Source organism: Megascapheus bottae, chromosome 17 (assembly GCF_031878675.1).
Source record: "Megascapheus bottae isolate mThoBot1 chromosome 17, mThoBot2.hap1, whole genome shotgun sequence".
Lineage (NCBI taxonomy): Eukaryota > Metazoa > Chordata > Mammalia > Rodentia > Geomyidae > Megascapheus > Megascapheus bottae.
In genome coordinates, this window is record NC_143525.1 from 19,440,453 (window position 1) to 19,454,913 (window position 14,461).

Genomic DNA, 14,461 nt, shown 5'->3' on the forward strand with positions numbered 1-14,461 from the left:
AAAAATGCCTTGAGCACATTTATCTATCTATTCCCTTCACAATTAATTATTGGTGCCTTGCACATGCAAATCACAGTTCCCAGGCTCAGGGATGCACCAGTGAACCAGACGTGACTCTTGCCTCATGCAACTTTCAGTCTGATAAGGAAAATGAATATGTAATATTCACCATGATTTTTAGACATGATGACAAGCCCTGGCTGCAGTGACAGCTTTTGATAGGGGCCCGTGGATGGGAGGATGAGAGGTGGTAGCTCCAACTCTTGCTGTCCCTGAGGCACAGTCCTGTCTTCAGAGCCCTCATCTTGGGAGCTTCCTGGACAGTGACACTAAGAGAGAGGGCCTGGTGAGAAGTGAGGACTCTGAGAAAGAGGGGTGAAGTGTCCCCAGTGTACCATCAGCGGGGACATGGGCCCACCCCCAGATGTCTATACTTTCCTCCATAAAAGGAGCAAGTTGGACATTGAAGAGGCAACTTACTACGATACGTATACAGTACTATGTCTGGGAATGGATGTTTGTATCTGCCTTCTTCTAGGTGAGCTGTTTGTCGCAGTTGCTCAGCAATAACGTGGAAAGAGAAAGATTCAGCATCTTAGGTGGAAGTAAACTGCCCCTCACACAGGCTATACCCTCTTCTTACCATCTTAAAGCCAGCAGCCCTAAACTCAGGAACCCACCTTGTTTCTATTCTGTTGCAGTAAAATAACTAAGCAACAGTGTACCCAGCCATTCCTGTGATTTGAGACTGCTGCAGTTATGCAGATCTTTCTTACCCCTTGCCTTTCTTCATATTTAACCTGAGCCAGTGTCTGTGCCTCAGAAGATGCCTGGCGATGTACTGAAGTGCTGTCTAGATAATAATCTTCTATTCTCTGCTATTCATTGTGGCTTTTTATTTGGTATATGGTGTGTGTGGGGGGAGGTGGCCAGTCCTCATTTGAGACTCTTGGACTTTGGGCCTAGTTTCAGAGTGGGGACAGATGGAGTTGAGGAGACACCCCCAGCCTGATATCATGGGGAATCTGGAACAACTGGGCTTTTATCCAACCTGCAGGCTCTGGGTGGGGGCTTTGAGAAGGAATTTGGGGTGAATGGATCCCCTTTTGTCAGGGGACGAAAGGGCCTTAAAGACCATTCGGCCTGACATTTGAGATGAGGAAACAGCCCTGGAGAGGGAAGTGACTTGTGAAGGTCACACAGATCTTTCCTGGTGGTGCTGCCACCAAACCCCAGGCTGCCTCCCCACTGAGTCCCCATCCCACCCCCCACTCCAGAAAGGGGCTAAAGGAGAAGGCCTTGAGTTCATGGCCCTTCCCCCAAACTGGGAATCCCCAGTGAGGATTGCTTGAGAGCCCACAGCCCCTTCTCTCCCACATCCCCTGGCAAGTTTCACTCCTCTGAAGCAGGGAGCCCCTGACAGCCAACAAATAGAAAAGTTGGCTCTGAAAGAGTTTCACTTCCCATGGGCTGTGGTGGCCATAGCCTGATGTCCTTAATGCTCCCTCAGCAGCTCCTTGGCCAAAGTCTGTATAGTAAGGCTCGCAGAGGCTAGGGTACCCCTCCCTCCTAATGGCCCCCAGCCAGGGAAGACATTTCCTTAAGATGTGTATCCCCAAGCCCTAGAACCGCCCATCTAGCCAGTGGTCCCTAACCCTATATATGCCCAGATTGGAGGTCCATGCCGCACTTGTCCTCCCAGCGTGATTTTCTTCTCACCCCATCTAGGCTCCCATCTTCTATCTCAGAGAAGACCTCTCTCTTTCCTGCCAGCTTGGCATCATGTAAGGCTGTAAGACCCAAGGTGCAGGCTTTGCCAGGAGATATCCAAGGCTCATCTTCTGATGTGCCACTCCTAGCTGCGATTGGCAGGTCTGAAGCATGCTCATTAAGGTGTTGTTTTTTTTTTTTTCACTTCTCCCTTAGAAGGTGGTAACTGTTTTCTTTCCTTGAAGATGAGCCAGGTTTGGAGAAGAAGCCATGCTATGTGACTTTGGAGGCTAGGTCTGAAGGACAATTCCTTTCAGCTTCTGTAAGGATGCTCACCATTGGATCCTTGAGCTACCTTGCAATCAGGGCAAGGCCGCCATGTTGTAAAGAAGCTCTGATTGTATGTGAGGGTCCAGACAACAGTTGCATCAACCAGCATCAACAACCACAGACAATGAGTGGTGCTATGTTTATACCAAGAAGTGGCTGAGCCAGCTGCCAGTGATGCTGGGAGCTCCATGGTGTGGGCACACTAAATGGTGGAATCTCAGTGATTCTCAGCCAGCTTTCAGGCCCAGAAACTCAATCCTGTCAGGGCTTCTGGAGACAAATGGGTTAGGGACCAATTTTCACTCTAAAAACCATGTCCTACTCTTATAATATGAGAAGCCTTGGCCCTAAGGCTTAGCCCCCAGTACTTGAGCAAGAATTCTTCTTTCTTGTGAGTTCCTACCCAGGCCATAACCTTTTTCTGAGCTACTGGCTTTGAAATCAAGAAGACTTTCTGATCTAATTTTCATTTCTTTTAGTTCTTTTGTTATTTAGCACATTCCCCCATAGAGCTTGAGCTCCATGAAAGCAAGGGTTTTTATTGGCACTATAACTGACTAATCCTACTTGAGTACTTCCATTGGTATCTTGCTCAGTAAATAGTTGCTGAAGGAATAAATGGGTGGATGGGTAGAGTATGTCTAGGTCAACTACAGACTGGGCACTGCTGTTCCTCTGGGATGTGGGAGCTGTTAGGGGTGTAGTAGGATGGCTTAAGGATGACTCTACCTCTAATATATCATTAATGCTCAAAGGTGGATATCTGGGATTGTACCTTTATTGATTATTCTGTCTTCCAGCAAATTCAGACTTCCTCATGCCCCTTGGCCCAGGGGCATGAAGACTCCCAACCCCATCCCCATGTGTGCCCACCCCAGCCCTGGATCACTGATAACTTGCAAGTGTGAAATCTCAGGGTCACAGGAGAACATGTCCTCCCCTGAGGTTCTCAGGGTTGGGTTCTGTTCTTCTCCAATGCTGGAGAATTCATGAGGACTGAGGTAGCCTAAAACTTCCCCTGCAGTTCCCTGATCACTCCTCCATCCCCCAGACCTGTCCCCAAACACCACAGCCTCCATCACACGGCAAACATACCGTCCTGCAGCCATGGTGGACCCCATAGCCTGTCTTCTCAGTTCCCTAATTCCCCTGCCCAGCCTAGGGGAGAGGGGCAGGGAAGATGGCAGCACTTGGCGGGTTCCACCTACTCACATAGATAAGGTAGCAGTGGTTACCTGGGGAGATACAGCAAGTTCTGCAGAAAGACCACAAGGGCCTGGCAGCTAAGTCCATACCCCAGGTCCTCTACACCTTGTTAGAAGAGTTTCTGAGCCAGTGTCTCCCTGGTACCCATGGAGATCATCCACACGGAGTAGGGATGAAGAGATGGGGTCTGCTTCCTCGTGCCTGGGCCTACCTAGCCTAGGGCCCCAGCATAAGAGGGGGACCCCTCCCTCAGAGTAAGAGCTGGTGGCAATTCCCCAGGGGAGCAGTGTTGTTGGCCGGGAGAGCCATCTGAGGGTTTAAGTCACTCTAGAAAAGCTAGTTGATGTGTGCTAGGAGCTGGTCGATGGCTCACCCTCCTTGGGGTCCTCTTCCCTCCACAGTGTCCCCTTCCATCCTTAACCCAGAGCCTCCACATCCTTCTCTTGCTTTCATCTCCCTTACCCCAACTGCCTGTTCTCCTACCTAGCCAGGCAGGAAGTTGGCCAAGGACAGCCTCAGCTTGGCCTCCCTCCCTCACCTAGCTTGCCCCTGGAGTTTGCTGCAGCCTTTTCTGAGAGCCATGAGGCTCCTGGGGGACCCTCTACCACCTATTCTGGGGTGAATGAAGGCTTCTCAGCAGCCCTTTCCAGAGAAAGCACCTCCAGACTAAGATATGAGAGCAGCAGCATCCTCCATCCTCTCTCAGCCTTTAACTATCTCTCCTCTTCCTCCTTCATCTCTTGCCCCTCTGAATACAACTCAGGTGCCTCTCCCCCTGCCAGTTCATCTACCACTCCCTATCCACTCCCCCTAGGCTCCTGGCTCACTTCCTGGCATCTGTCCTAGCCTCAGTCTTGATGACTCTGCCACCTGCCAGTGCCTCGACCTTCTCCACTCCATCCATCAGCCCAAGGTCATAGCCTCCAAGGCAGGTCCCTTGAGAGTCCACTTTCTCTCTGGTCATTGCCTCTCAGCCTTGCTTTCCTCATTCTCCATTTTGGAGTCCCTGGAGTCCCATTTTGTTATTCCTTGTGTGTCGGTCCTGGGACTTGAACTCAGGTCTGGCACCCTCTCTGAGCTTCTATGCTCAAGGCTGGAGGTTTACCACTGGAGCCACCATTCCATTTCCCATGGGCTACCATTTTAATTATTCTCTTGGAACAATTACAGTTTTCATTTCCTGTTCTCTGGGAATGTCTTTGCCAGGTAGGTTGTAATTGGCTGAAGCTAGCCAGTTATAGCCAATTACTTTCTTCCTTTCTACACTGGGAATCGGGAAGGTGGTTGTGGTCTAGGTGCCATTGACCTTGACCTTGAATGTACCTCAAATGCACTGCCTGGAAGTTCTTCTGGCTTCCAAGTGTGGGCAGTAGATTGGAAGAGCTCAGGGACAGGGAGAAAGGATGTAGAAAGGATGTAGAAATGTCTGGCTGGAGCAATAAGGAAAGATGGGGAGAAACTGGTTTGGAAGGGAAACCAAGGCTAATAGCCACTGGTTCCAATAGCCTTACTTCTTCAGAAGATCAGGACAGATCAATTCCTCGGATCTTTCCATCTCTCTGACTCTTAGCCCAGTGACCTTGTTGAAGCATTGGAGAGGCCTGAGGATATTAGCTCAGAGAGCACTTGCTGAGCATGCTAGAGACCCCAGTATAGCAAAAACAAAGGAGCAAAAAAACATCATCAGAATGCATCGGTTCACTAGTTTGTTATTTATTTTTGGTAAGGGGTGGAGGGTTGACACTTGGGTTCAAATCCAGGGCCTTCCACTTACTAGCCAGGTGTTTCATTCCTTGAATCTTATTGCTGCTGTTGTTGTTTTTTTTCTGATGGGACTTCTTGCTTCTTTCTGGGTCAGCCTCTGACTGTGATCCTCCTACCTCTGCCCCCTGGGCATTACCGAGATTGCAGGTATGTGTGACTTGTCTCCAGCTCTCCATGAAACCTTTGGAAGGATTCACATCCCACTGTAGAATGAATCCAAATGTCTGTAAACCTTTCCAACCTGGTTGCTGGCTTCCTCTTTCACCCTGTCCCTTCCACTTCCCACTTCACCTCTCATCACACACTTCAGATTTCTAGTCACACCAGTGATCCCCCTTCCTCCAGGGTCCAGGCCTGCCACCAACCCAGGCCTTCGGGCACCGGGACAGAGTGAGATCCCTTCTATTGGGACAGAGCACAGGCTTGTCAGCCACAGAACCTCAGGACTCCCCACACTCCAAATCTTCTGTCTCCCACAGGAGGCAGGAGCCTCCTCCCCCAGCACCCACAGCACCTGCGAGTGTGAATTTCAGTTTGTGGCTGTCTCTATGTGGCAAGGTCTGGGATTTCCAGTCTTTCCCGTCTTATTCTAAATAGCATCAGGACTGCATATAATGACTTGTGGGTTGAACTCTAGGTAGAAAGGCATGGCAGAAAGACAAGACTGGTGCTATATAAATGTGCGCACATTTAGGGAGAGGCTTCAGGGGCACAGGGACATTGTGCACTCATTGCTACACCAGATTTTAGAGAGCAACAGTTTTCAAAGGGCCTCTATGACTCTGTGTGTGTGTGTGTGTGTGTGTGTGTGTGTGTGTGTGTGTGTGTGTGTGCGTGCGCGCGCGTGCACCCTGGAATTTGAACTCTTGACCTGGATGCTGTCCCTGAGCTTTTTCACTCAAGACTAATTAAAGCTCTACCACCTGAGCCACAACTCCATTTCCAGCTTTTTGGTGGGTGATTGGTGATAAGAGTCTCAAAGACTTTCCTGCCCAGGCTGGCTGCAGACTGAGATCCTCAGATACCGGCTTCTGCAGTAGCTAGGGTTATAGGCTTGAGCTACCATAGATGGGCTATGACACTTTCTCCCCTCCTCTCCCCATTTTATTTTTGTTGGTCATGGGACTTGAACTCGGGGCCTGAGCGTTGTCCCTGAGCTCTTCAGTTCAAGGTTACTGCCCACCCCTGAGTCATAGCACCTTTTTTTGTTTCCTAGTGGTTAACTGAAGATACAGAGTCTCATGTTCTTTAGTGCTAGGCTGGCTTTGAACATCAATCCTCAGATCTCAGCCCGCTGAGTAGCTAGGATAACAGGTGTGAGCCACTGCACCTGGCTCCCTCCCCATTTTTTAAAAAACTTTTATACCAATACTGGGGCTTGAATTCTCACCTGGCTTTTTCACTCAAGACTGGCACTCTACCACTTGAACCACAGCTCTACTTCTGGATTTTTGGTGGTTGATTGGAAATAAGAATCTCATGGATTTTTGTGCTCTCTTCGGCAGCACATATACTAAAATTGGAACGATACAGAGAAGGTTAGCATGGCCTCTGCGCAAGGATGACACGCAAATTTGTGAAGCATTCCATATTTTTATCTTGTACTATAACAGTATTTCACCTTGTTATCTGATATATTGGATATGTACATATTTGGTTATTTGAAATCGGATAGAGTGGGGGTGGGGGGAGGGAAATGGGGACCAAGACATGAGAAAGGGTATCAATGTATGTGAAGTAATGCACCCTCTGTCTGGTGAATATAATATAACCCTTCTATTAATTACAATAAAAATATATGGGGGAAAAAAAGAATCTCATGGATTTTTGCCCAGGCTGGTTTCAAACTGTGAACCTCAGCTCTCAGCTTCCTGAGTAACTAGGATGGCAGGCACGAGCTACCAACACCTGGCTATGGCACTCTTGTGGAGACAATATGATTCAATTTACCAAACCACCAAGAGAACAATGGCCTTGGTGACATGTGAAATCATCTGAGAACAAGTGTTCCCCTCCCTCTTTCCTGCTAATGTCAGCTTAAAACCAGATGTTTCTTTCTCATGCAGCAGCAGCAGCAGCAGCAGCAGCACAGACTGGCTCAGGCAATCTGTGTGCTGCAAAGAGCTTGAGTAGAAACTGGAGGCCCTATCTGGGTAACATATCCATTTAGGGTGGTAAAGGGAACTGGGACGATTTGGGGACATCCCTAACCTTTGAGGCTGACGTCATGGTGATAACCACTCACCCACAGTGTATCTTGTGATGCCAGTTCTCTGCTAAGAAGGATGAGGTTCTCTCTGCAGGGCTGCCCTTCTGCCCAACACACAAAAGGAACTTGCCCCACCCCTGAAACTAATGATTAGAATCATCTGAAGAACCATTTATTCTTTCATTCTAAAAACAGCTAGGTGTCCTCATCCTGTGTCTATGAGAGAACCGCAGAGCTAACCATCAAAACAATAAGCAAATGAGACAAGTGGCCAAACTAGTGGATAGTAAATAGTTGGTGTTATATTGGGGGTGTGGGGTAGTGAGTAGATGGGGTCATCTCCCTTGGGATATGGCAGGAAGAGGTGTCCAGCCAGGGCATCCCTGAAGAATGACCAGTGTGATGATCAAATGAGAAGGCATTTGGGGGAACCGCCTGTATAGACACCTGGGGTATAAAAAGATGAGTAGGGGTCATTTGCAGAGCAGCAGGCAGCTGGCTCTTAGCTCCTTGCGTATCATCCCCTGTATTTTCAAAAGGGACCACTTCATCTTTCACCGAGGTTCAAGAAAGCAGCCTCCTTCAATCCACAAGGAAGCCTCCACCTCTGAGTTGCTTCGTGTGTGTGTGTGTGTGTGTGTGTGTGTGTGTGTGTGTTAGTAGTAGAACTCAAAGCCTGAGTACTGTCCTTTAGCTTTTTTACTCAAGGCTGGTGTTCTACCACTTTGGAGATAGGAATCTCATGGATTTTGCTGCCTAAGCCAGCTCCAAACCTCAGTCCTCACATCTCACCCTCCTGAGTAGCAGAGATTACAGATGTGAGCCTCAGGCACCTGAGTTCTAATCACATAGCATTGCTTTACTTGCTTTTGAATTTTGTATGAATGAAGTACAAAGATAGTTCCTTTTGTTCTTTTTGCTGTCTGGTTTCTTTTTGCTCAGTGTTGCACATACTTTAGCTCATTCCTGTTCACTCTTGTGCAGCATTCCTTTATGTGGATCTGTCCAGACTGTTACCTTGGAAGCTGCTATGAATTCTTGCCCATGACTTCCGGTGAGGGCCATGGACTCTCCTGAACCTCAACGCTGACTTCCTGGATGGCCCAGCTTCAGTAGAGCAGGTGAGTTTCCCAAAGGGTTCTAATGGCATCCTCCTGCCAGCATGTGAGAATTCCCGCTTCTCCACATCCCCATCCACATCTGAAGCTTTGGTTTTTCCTATTGGCCCCAATGGGAATGTAGTAATATCATCTTGTGGTTTTAATTTGCATCTCTCTGATGACTAATGAAATTGAGCAATTACATTTATTAGCCATTGGTATATATCCTCTTTGCAGTATTTTCCTGCCGTCTTTTGCCCATTTTCTATGTCATTAAAATTTTTTCTATGGTTTTTCTTATTGTTTGTAATATATTCTCAGTATTGGGTTAATCCTCTGAGGGTTATATAATGTGCAATGTCTTCACAAATAAAATTTCACTTTGTGGAACATTGTAACTATAACTATGGACCCAACAGCACATGTAGTAGACAACTGTAAGATAAATAGGATGAAAATAAGCCTCCATTATCTTTAAATTCTGGCTAGCTATTCTGCCTGCTGGAACCTGTGGCTAGAATTCCACCCAGAGGTAGACCAAAAGGAGACATTAGCCAGTGAAAAATAAACGGTGCTCAGATCCTGAGTTCAAGCCCAGGACTGGCAAAAAAAAAAAAAAGCCAGAAGTGGAGCTGTGGTTCAAGTGGTAGTGCTCTAGCCTTGAGCACAAAAGCTCAGCGACAGAGCCCAAACCCTGAATTGAAGCCTTGGGACTGGAAAACAACAACAAAAAGAAATAGAGAGGTTATGGAAACGTCTGGGGTGCCTCAGACAAGACAGGAGAACATGGAGGGAAAGGAAGCGATGATGACATCAACCTGAGATATGTTGAATTTGAAGTGTTCACAGGACCTCAGAGGAAGAGGTCATTCACTGATTCATTCATTCCATAAATATTGGCCAAGCACCTTAGGTACTAGGTGGCAGGGGTCTGCTGTGTCTGTGGACAAGCTTTCTGCTCTGATGATACTGGATGTTTGTGGGAAAGAGACTGAGAACATCAAAGACATAGAGGAAATAGGGGGGGGGGCTGCTGTGTATGGGTTCTGGCTCTGGGCTTCAAGCCTGGCAACATCAGGGCAGCAGTTAAAGCAGTCAGAGTGGGTGAGCCTGCCCAGAGAGAAGGGCAGAAAAGAACTGAGAAACTCATTGCAAGTGACAATTGATACTGCTCATATATTTATTTCACCGAACTTATTATCCCTTTCATGTGCCAGGCCCCAGGTCATCAGAAATGGGGCTGGGAATGAAGCTAAGGGATGCTTGTTTAGCATGAGCAAGGCTTTGGGTTTGAGCTCCAGCCCAGTAAAAGAAAAGAAAAGAAAAACAAAAACAAAACACGGGCTGAGATGAACAAGAAGCTTCTGGAGGAGACAAGCCACATGAACCAGGCGGTGTTCTAAGGTTCACACCAAGTCTATAGTGTGGCACAGAAGATGGGGACTCACATGTTTTGATCCTATCATTTGCTAGGCACTCAAAGCCTTCATGGAGGAGCTGGCACGGAAGTGGACAGTAGACCCTGAAGACCACTGGTGAGGGTTTTTTTGGGGGGGTGGGCACCCATGCTGGTCCACAGGCGCACAGGTGGTCTAGGCGCAGTGAGTAGAGCAAGCTAGGGGATGAGGCCAGGAAGCAGTGCGAGGCAGATCCAGCAGGGAGCGACATGTGCTCTGCAGGAGAGGGGACAGGGCAGGCTTCAAGGAGGGTGCCAACGGCCAAATGGACAGGAGCCAGGCTGCCACACCTCAGCATCATTGGGGTGTGGACGGCAGACGGTACAGGACCCCTCCTTCTAGGTCCTCAGGGTTGACCTGTGTCCTGCACAAAGGCAGCCCTGCAGCCTGACCCCAGCACCCCTCCTCCCACCAGACCTGCTCTCTGCTTAGCTGTTGTCTTTAGTCTCAGTCCTTTACTTGGAGCTCAGAGCCAGGCTGGGGTCCAGAGTGGGGCAGGCTTCACAGTTCTCTTTGCTTCTTGCCCCCTCCCCCCCATTCCTCTCAAGCCATTCATTCCCCCCACCCTTTGGAGAGCCTGTAGGACTCACTTCTTGGGCACAAGACCTCTGGCGCCCTCTGCTGGTAGCTATGCTTCAAGAACAGCCCCTTGACCAGCCTCACCTAAAAGCGCCAGGCCAGTTCCAGGCTGGCCTGAGGCAGGATGGAGCCTTGCCAGGATGGAGGTCTGGCTTGTGGTACTTACTTAGACACCAGACACTTCCTTGTATCGATTTAGCTCTCTCCATCTTTTACCCATAGCTGAGACTTGACCCTTTAAAAACCTCTTAGCAAGAGGTGGGGATGTGGCTCAAGAGGAGTTCAAAATCTAGTACCACCCAAACAAACAAATACCAATAATATGAACTATTGACCTGCGAGAACCTGAGGGGCATTATGCTAAGTGCAGAAGGCCAACCTTGAACCCACTGTATGAATTTCATCTATGTAATATTCCCAGAGTGAAAACTGCAGAGATGAAAGAAGACCAGGTTAACCAGGAGTTCCCCCTCCTCTTTGTCCCCTCCCTCCTTCCTTTTCTTTCTCCCTCCTCCTTTCGTTCCACCTTCCTTCTCGCCTTCCCTCCGATTCTCTCCTTTTTTCCTCTGTCCCTCCCTGCCTCCTTCCCTTTCTTCCTCCCTCATCTTTCCTTCCTTCCTTTTCCTTCTTCCTTTCTTCTTTCTCTCTTCCTTTCTCCCCCTCCCTCTCCTTCTTCGGATTGAAATTGAAGCCAGGATTTTGCATATATTGCATATAGTAAGCAAACCCTTTGCCACTGAGCTAAATCATCACCCCAAGAACTTAAGGTGATCGGGCTATTCTGGGTTTGGACATTAGTGATGTTTATTTGAAAATCTGTTCCCGTGATAAAATGTCATGGATCCACCCCTAAGACAAACAAAAATGAGTGTGTACAAAAGTGACCTCAGGTACACTCCACAGGCTCACTTCATTTCCAGGTTTAAGCATGCACTGCAGTTATGTGATGATACCGTGGGGGAAGCTGAGTGAAGGGTACATGAAACTTCTCTACCAATTCTTTTTTTGCCTGTCCTGGGGCTTGAACTCAGGGCCTGAGCACTGTCCTTGGGCTTTCTCAAGGCTAGAGCTCTACCACTTGAGCCACAGCACCACTTCTGGCTTTTTCTATGTATGTGGTACTGAGGAATTGAATCCCGGTCTTTGTGCATGCTAGGCAAGCACTCTACCACTAGCTCAAACTCCGCCCCAAGCCAATTATTCTTTTTTTTTTTGCCAGTCGCAGCCTTGAGCTCAGGGCCTGAGCACTGTCCTTGGACTTTTTCTCAAGGCTATGCCTCTATCACTTGAACCTCAGCACCACTTCTGGTACTGAGGAATCGAACCCTGGTCTTCGTGCATGCTAGACAAGCACTCTACCACTAGGCCAAACTCCTGGCCCCCCAAGCCAATTATTCTTTCATAATAAAACATTTATAAAAGGGAGTTAAGAAGGCCTGGCCATGATACCCTTGGTTGTCTCCACCTGGTGGCAATGATGTATAGTGCAGGATGAAGAGCTCTTGCTCAAGGAAAACCAGCAAGATTCCCCAAACCTCTGGGCTACTCCTCTGAAGCTGGACTCCCTCCCAAACTCCTCCACCTCACCTCTGTGTCCCTTTCCTACGGCTCCCATCTCAGAGGCTGCTTCACCCCAGAACTGGGACTATTCTTGGGGGAATAGGAAGACTTCACAGATGTTCCTGCAGGAGGTTCTGGGCCACACAAGTCATACAGGTCTCATAATCACAAAAAGTTCCTGAGGTGAGTGTAAACATTCTAACTTTACAGATGAAGGTGCCAAGGTGAAGGACTTGTCCCCAAGGTACCTGATAAGAAATAAGAGGGGTGAGGTCTGAACTCATGCCATCTGCTTTTTCCTGTACTGGTTCATTCACACATATGTATTGACCATCTCCAGTCACTGTGTTAGGTGCTGGGTATAGAAAGGTGAGCCACAACAAAATCTCTAGCCTCTTGAGACTTCTGGGGTCATGGAGGTGGGGCAGCAGTAAGTAATTATGACATGTGAATGTAAACTGACAAATTGAGAAAGGAATAGAGATTTCTGATAACATATAATCAAGGAAGCTGACCTAGCTGAACAATCAGGAGTTGCCTGAGGCAGGGTTACCTGAGCACCATGCTGAAAAGTCACTGCAAAAGGACTAAAAGGAAAGAAGACTAAAAGGAGAACAAAGGGCTTGGGGCAGGAGGGAGCATGAAATAGCTGAAAACTGATGAGATCTGCAGTACAGAAACCAGGAGAGCAAAGAAGGCATGAGGCTAGGCAAGCATTCTCCAGCATGTATGCTCTTCTTATCTCATGTTATCTCCCTGTGGTGCTCATGCTTTTGCATATTCAGCCTCCAGGTGAAGGAATGTGGTGCAGAGGGGTGAATCCCCTTATTAGAATCATCATGCAGTGAAATGCTGGGCTCCAGGGAGTCTGGCTAGTGGATCCCTTGCTGAGGAGTGAGAAGGAGACTGTAAGCAGGCCAGACAGGCCATGGAATCTGGTCTTAGGCTGAGGACTATTAGATTGTCAAGGGGAGTTGGAGGAAGAGAGGAAGAAGAGGAAGAGAATGAAGGTTGGAGAAGAGGAGGAGGGCAGCGGACCCATTCACTGGGACTAATGGCATGAGCTGCAGCCACACACCTTGGCTGATGTGCAGAGACCTGGGGGCTGGTGGCTGGAGATGCCATGCTCAAGAACCAAGAAGCGTTGGCTTCCGTTTCATGGCCCACAGGCTGTGTGTGAGGGGTCTGGCAGCCATCCACACAGAGGCATCCTGCAGGCTGGCACAGATTTTGTTCCTGGAACTTAGGAGAGCAGTAAGGGAGATTTGCAGGCTGTGGCTGAGCTCCCAGAATGCACTGGGTGAGGGCCCTTGGGGGTGGTGGAGAATATGGTGGGCAGAAGGGAAAAGGCTGATGGAGTGGTGGAGGCCCACATGCTGTGCGCAGCTCACAAGTTACCTGAATGAACGCTGAGCAAGTCCCCCAGAGTTATTAGCAAGCAGATGGCCCAAGGACCTCAGGGCTGGCTGAAGTCTCTGCAGGAGAACTTGTCATGGGGGAGCCCTGACCAACGGTGTCATTGTCCCTCCTTTTTACATTGTTCCCAACCAGACAGAGTGGTGGCAAGAGGGCAGCTAAGGTTTCTGAGCTAGACATAACCCAGTGTTTTCATACTGGGCCCAATGTTGGGACATGCGACAGAGCCTCATATTTTCAGTGGAACACACAGCAGGTACCCAGGCTTTGCAGATTCGAAGGGTTTGGAGCAGGAAGGAATGTGCAATATTTGAGAAGCTGATGAGCTTGTCATGTGATCTCAGGTGAGTTTCCTGGTATGAACTCTCTAGTTTCTCTCACTGGTGGCAGGTGACTTGTGAAGCTCTTCCGTGTAACGTGATGATTCTAGGACTTCTTTGCTTGTTGCTGTGCTTTTTGCCCACAGAGCACTTGACAGTCAAAGGGTTTTCCAGCCTCTTCTGCTTACCCAATGTCCACTGCCTTGGTTCCATTCTGAAGTCTAGACTGCAGGCTCTGTCCGTTGAGAGCCTTTCCGGCATCACCTCTCCCTTGTGCCTACTGCTCTCAGGGCTCTAGATCAGATGCTCTTCGGTCAGATTTTCTTCTTTCTCCTGCCTCTGGGTCTCTGCACATGCGGTTCCTCCAGATTAGACTTCTTCCCCTTACTTCTCACATGGTGGGGAATCACTGCTTGCCTCCAGTGCGGTTTTTGTAGAGGCATCTGGAGTCCTGCCATTGTCAGGGCACCCTGCTGCTTCCTAGCTCTTGTCCAAATGCGCTGAAGTCATTGGTTGGGAACATTTGCTTCTAGCCTCGGATGACTGGGGACCCTGACACAACTTTCCTCCTACTACTCTACAACTCTTCCCACAGTGTAAAGAATCTAGAAGCCATCAGGCTGGGCGTTTGGCCTGGTGGTAGAGTGCTTGCCTAGCATGCACAAAGTCCCTGGTTCTATTCTTCAGTACCATATACATAGAAAAAGCCGGAAGTGTTGCTGTGGCTCAAATGGTAGAGCTCTAGCCTTGAGAAAACTCAAGGACAGTGCTCAGGCCCAAGTTCAAGCCCCAGGACAGGCAAAAAAAAAA

At 48.7% G+C, this 14,461-nt stretch overlaps 1 non-coding gene across 1 annotated transcript; it reads left to right on the forward strand.

Annotated features, from left to right (window-relative positions):
• Positions 1-6,499: 6,499 nt before the first annotated feature.
• LOC150051274 (U6 spliceosomal RNA) lies at positions 6,500-6,606 on the forward strand. Its single transcript, XR_016538511.1, has one exon. It is a non-coding gene; the product is annotated as a U6 spliceosomal RNA (small nuclear RNA).
• Positions 6,607-14,461: the final 7,855 nt, after the last annotated feature.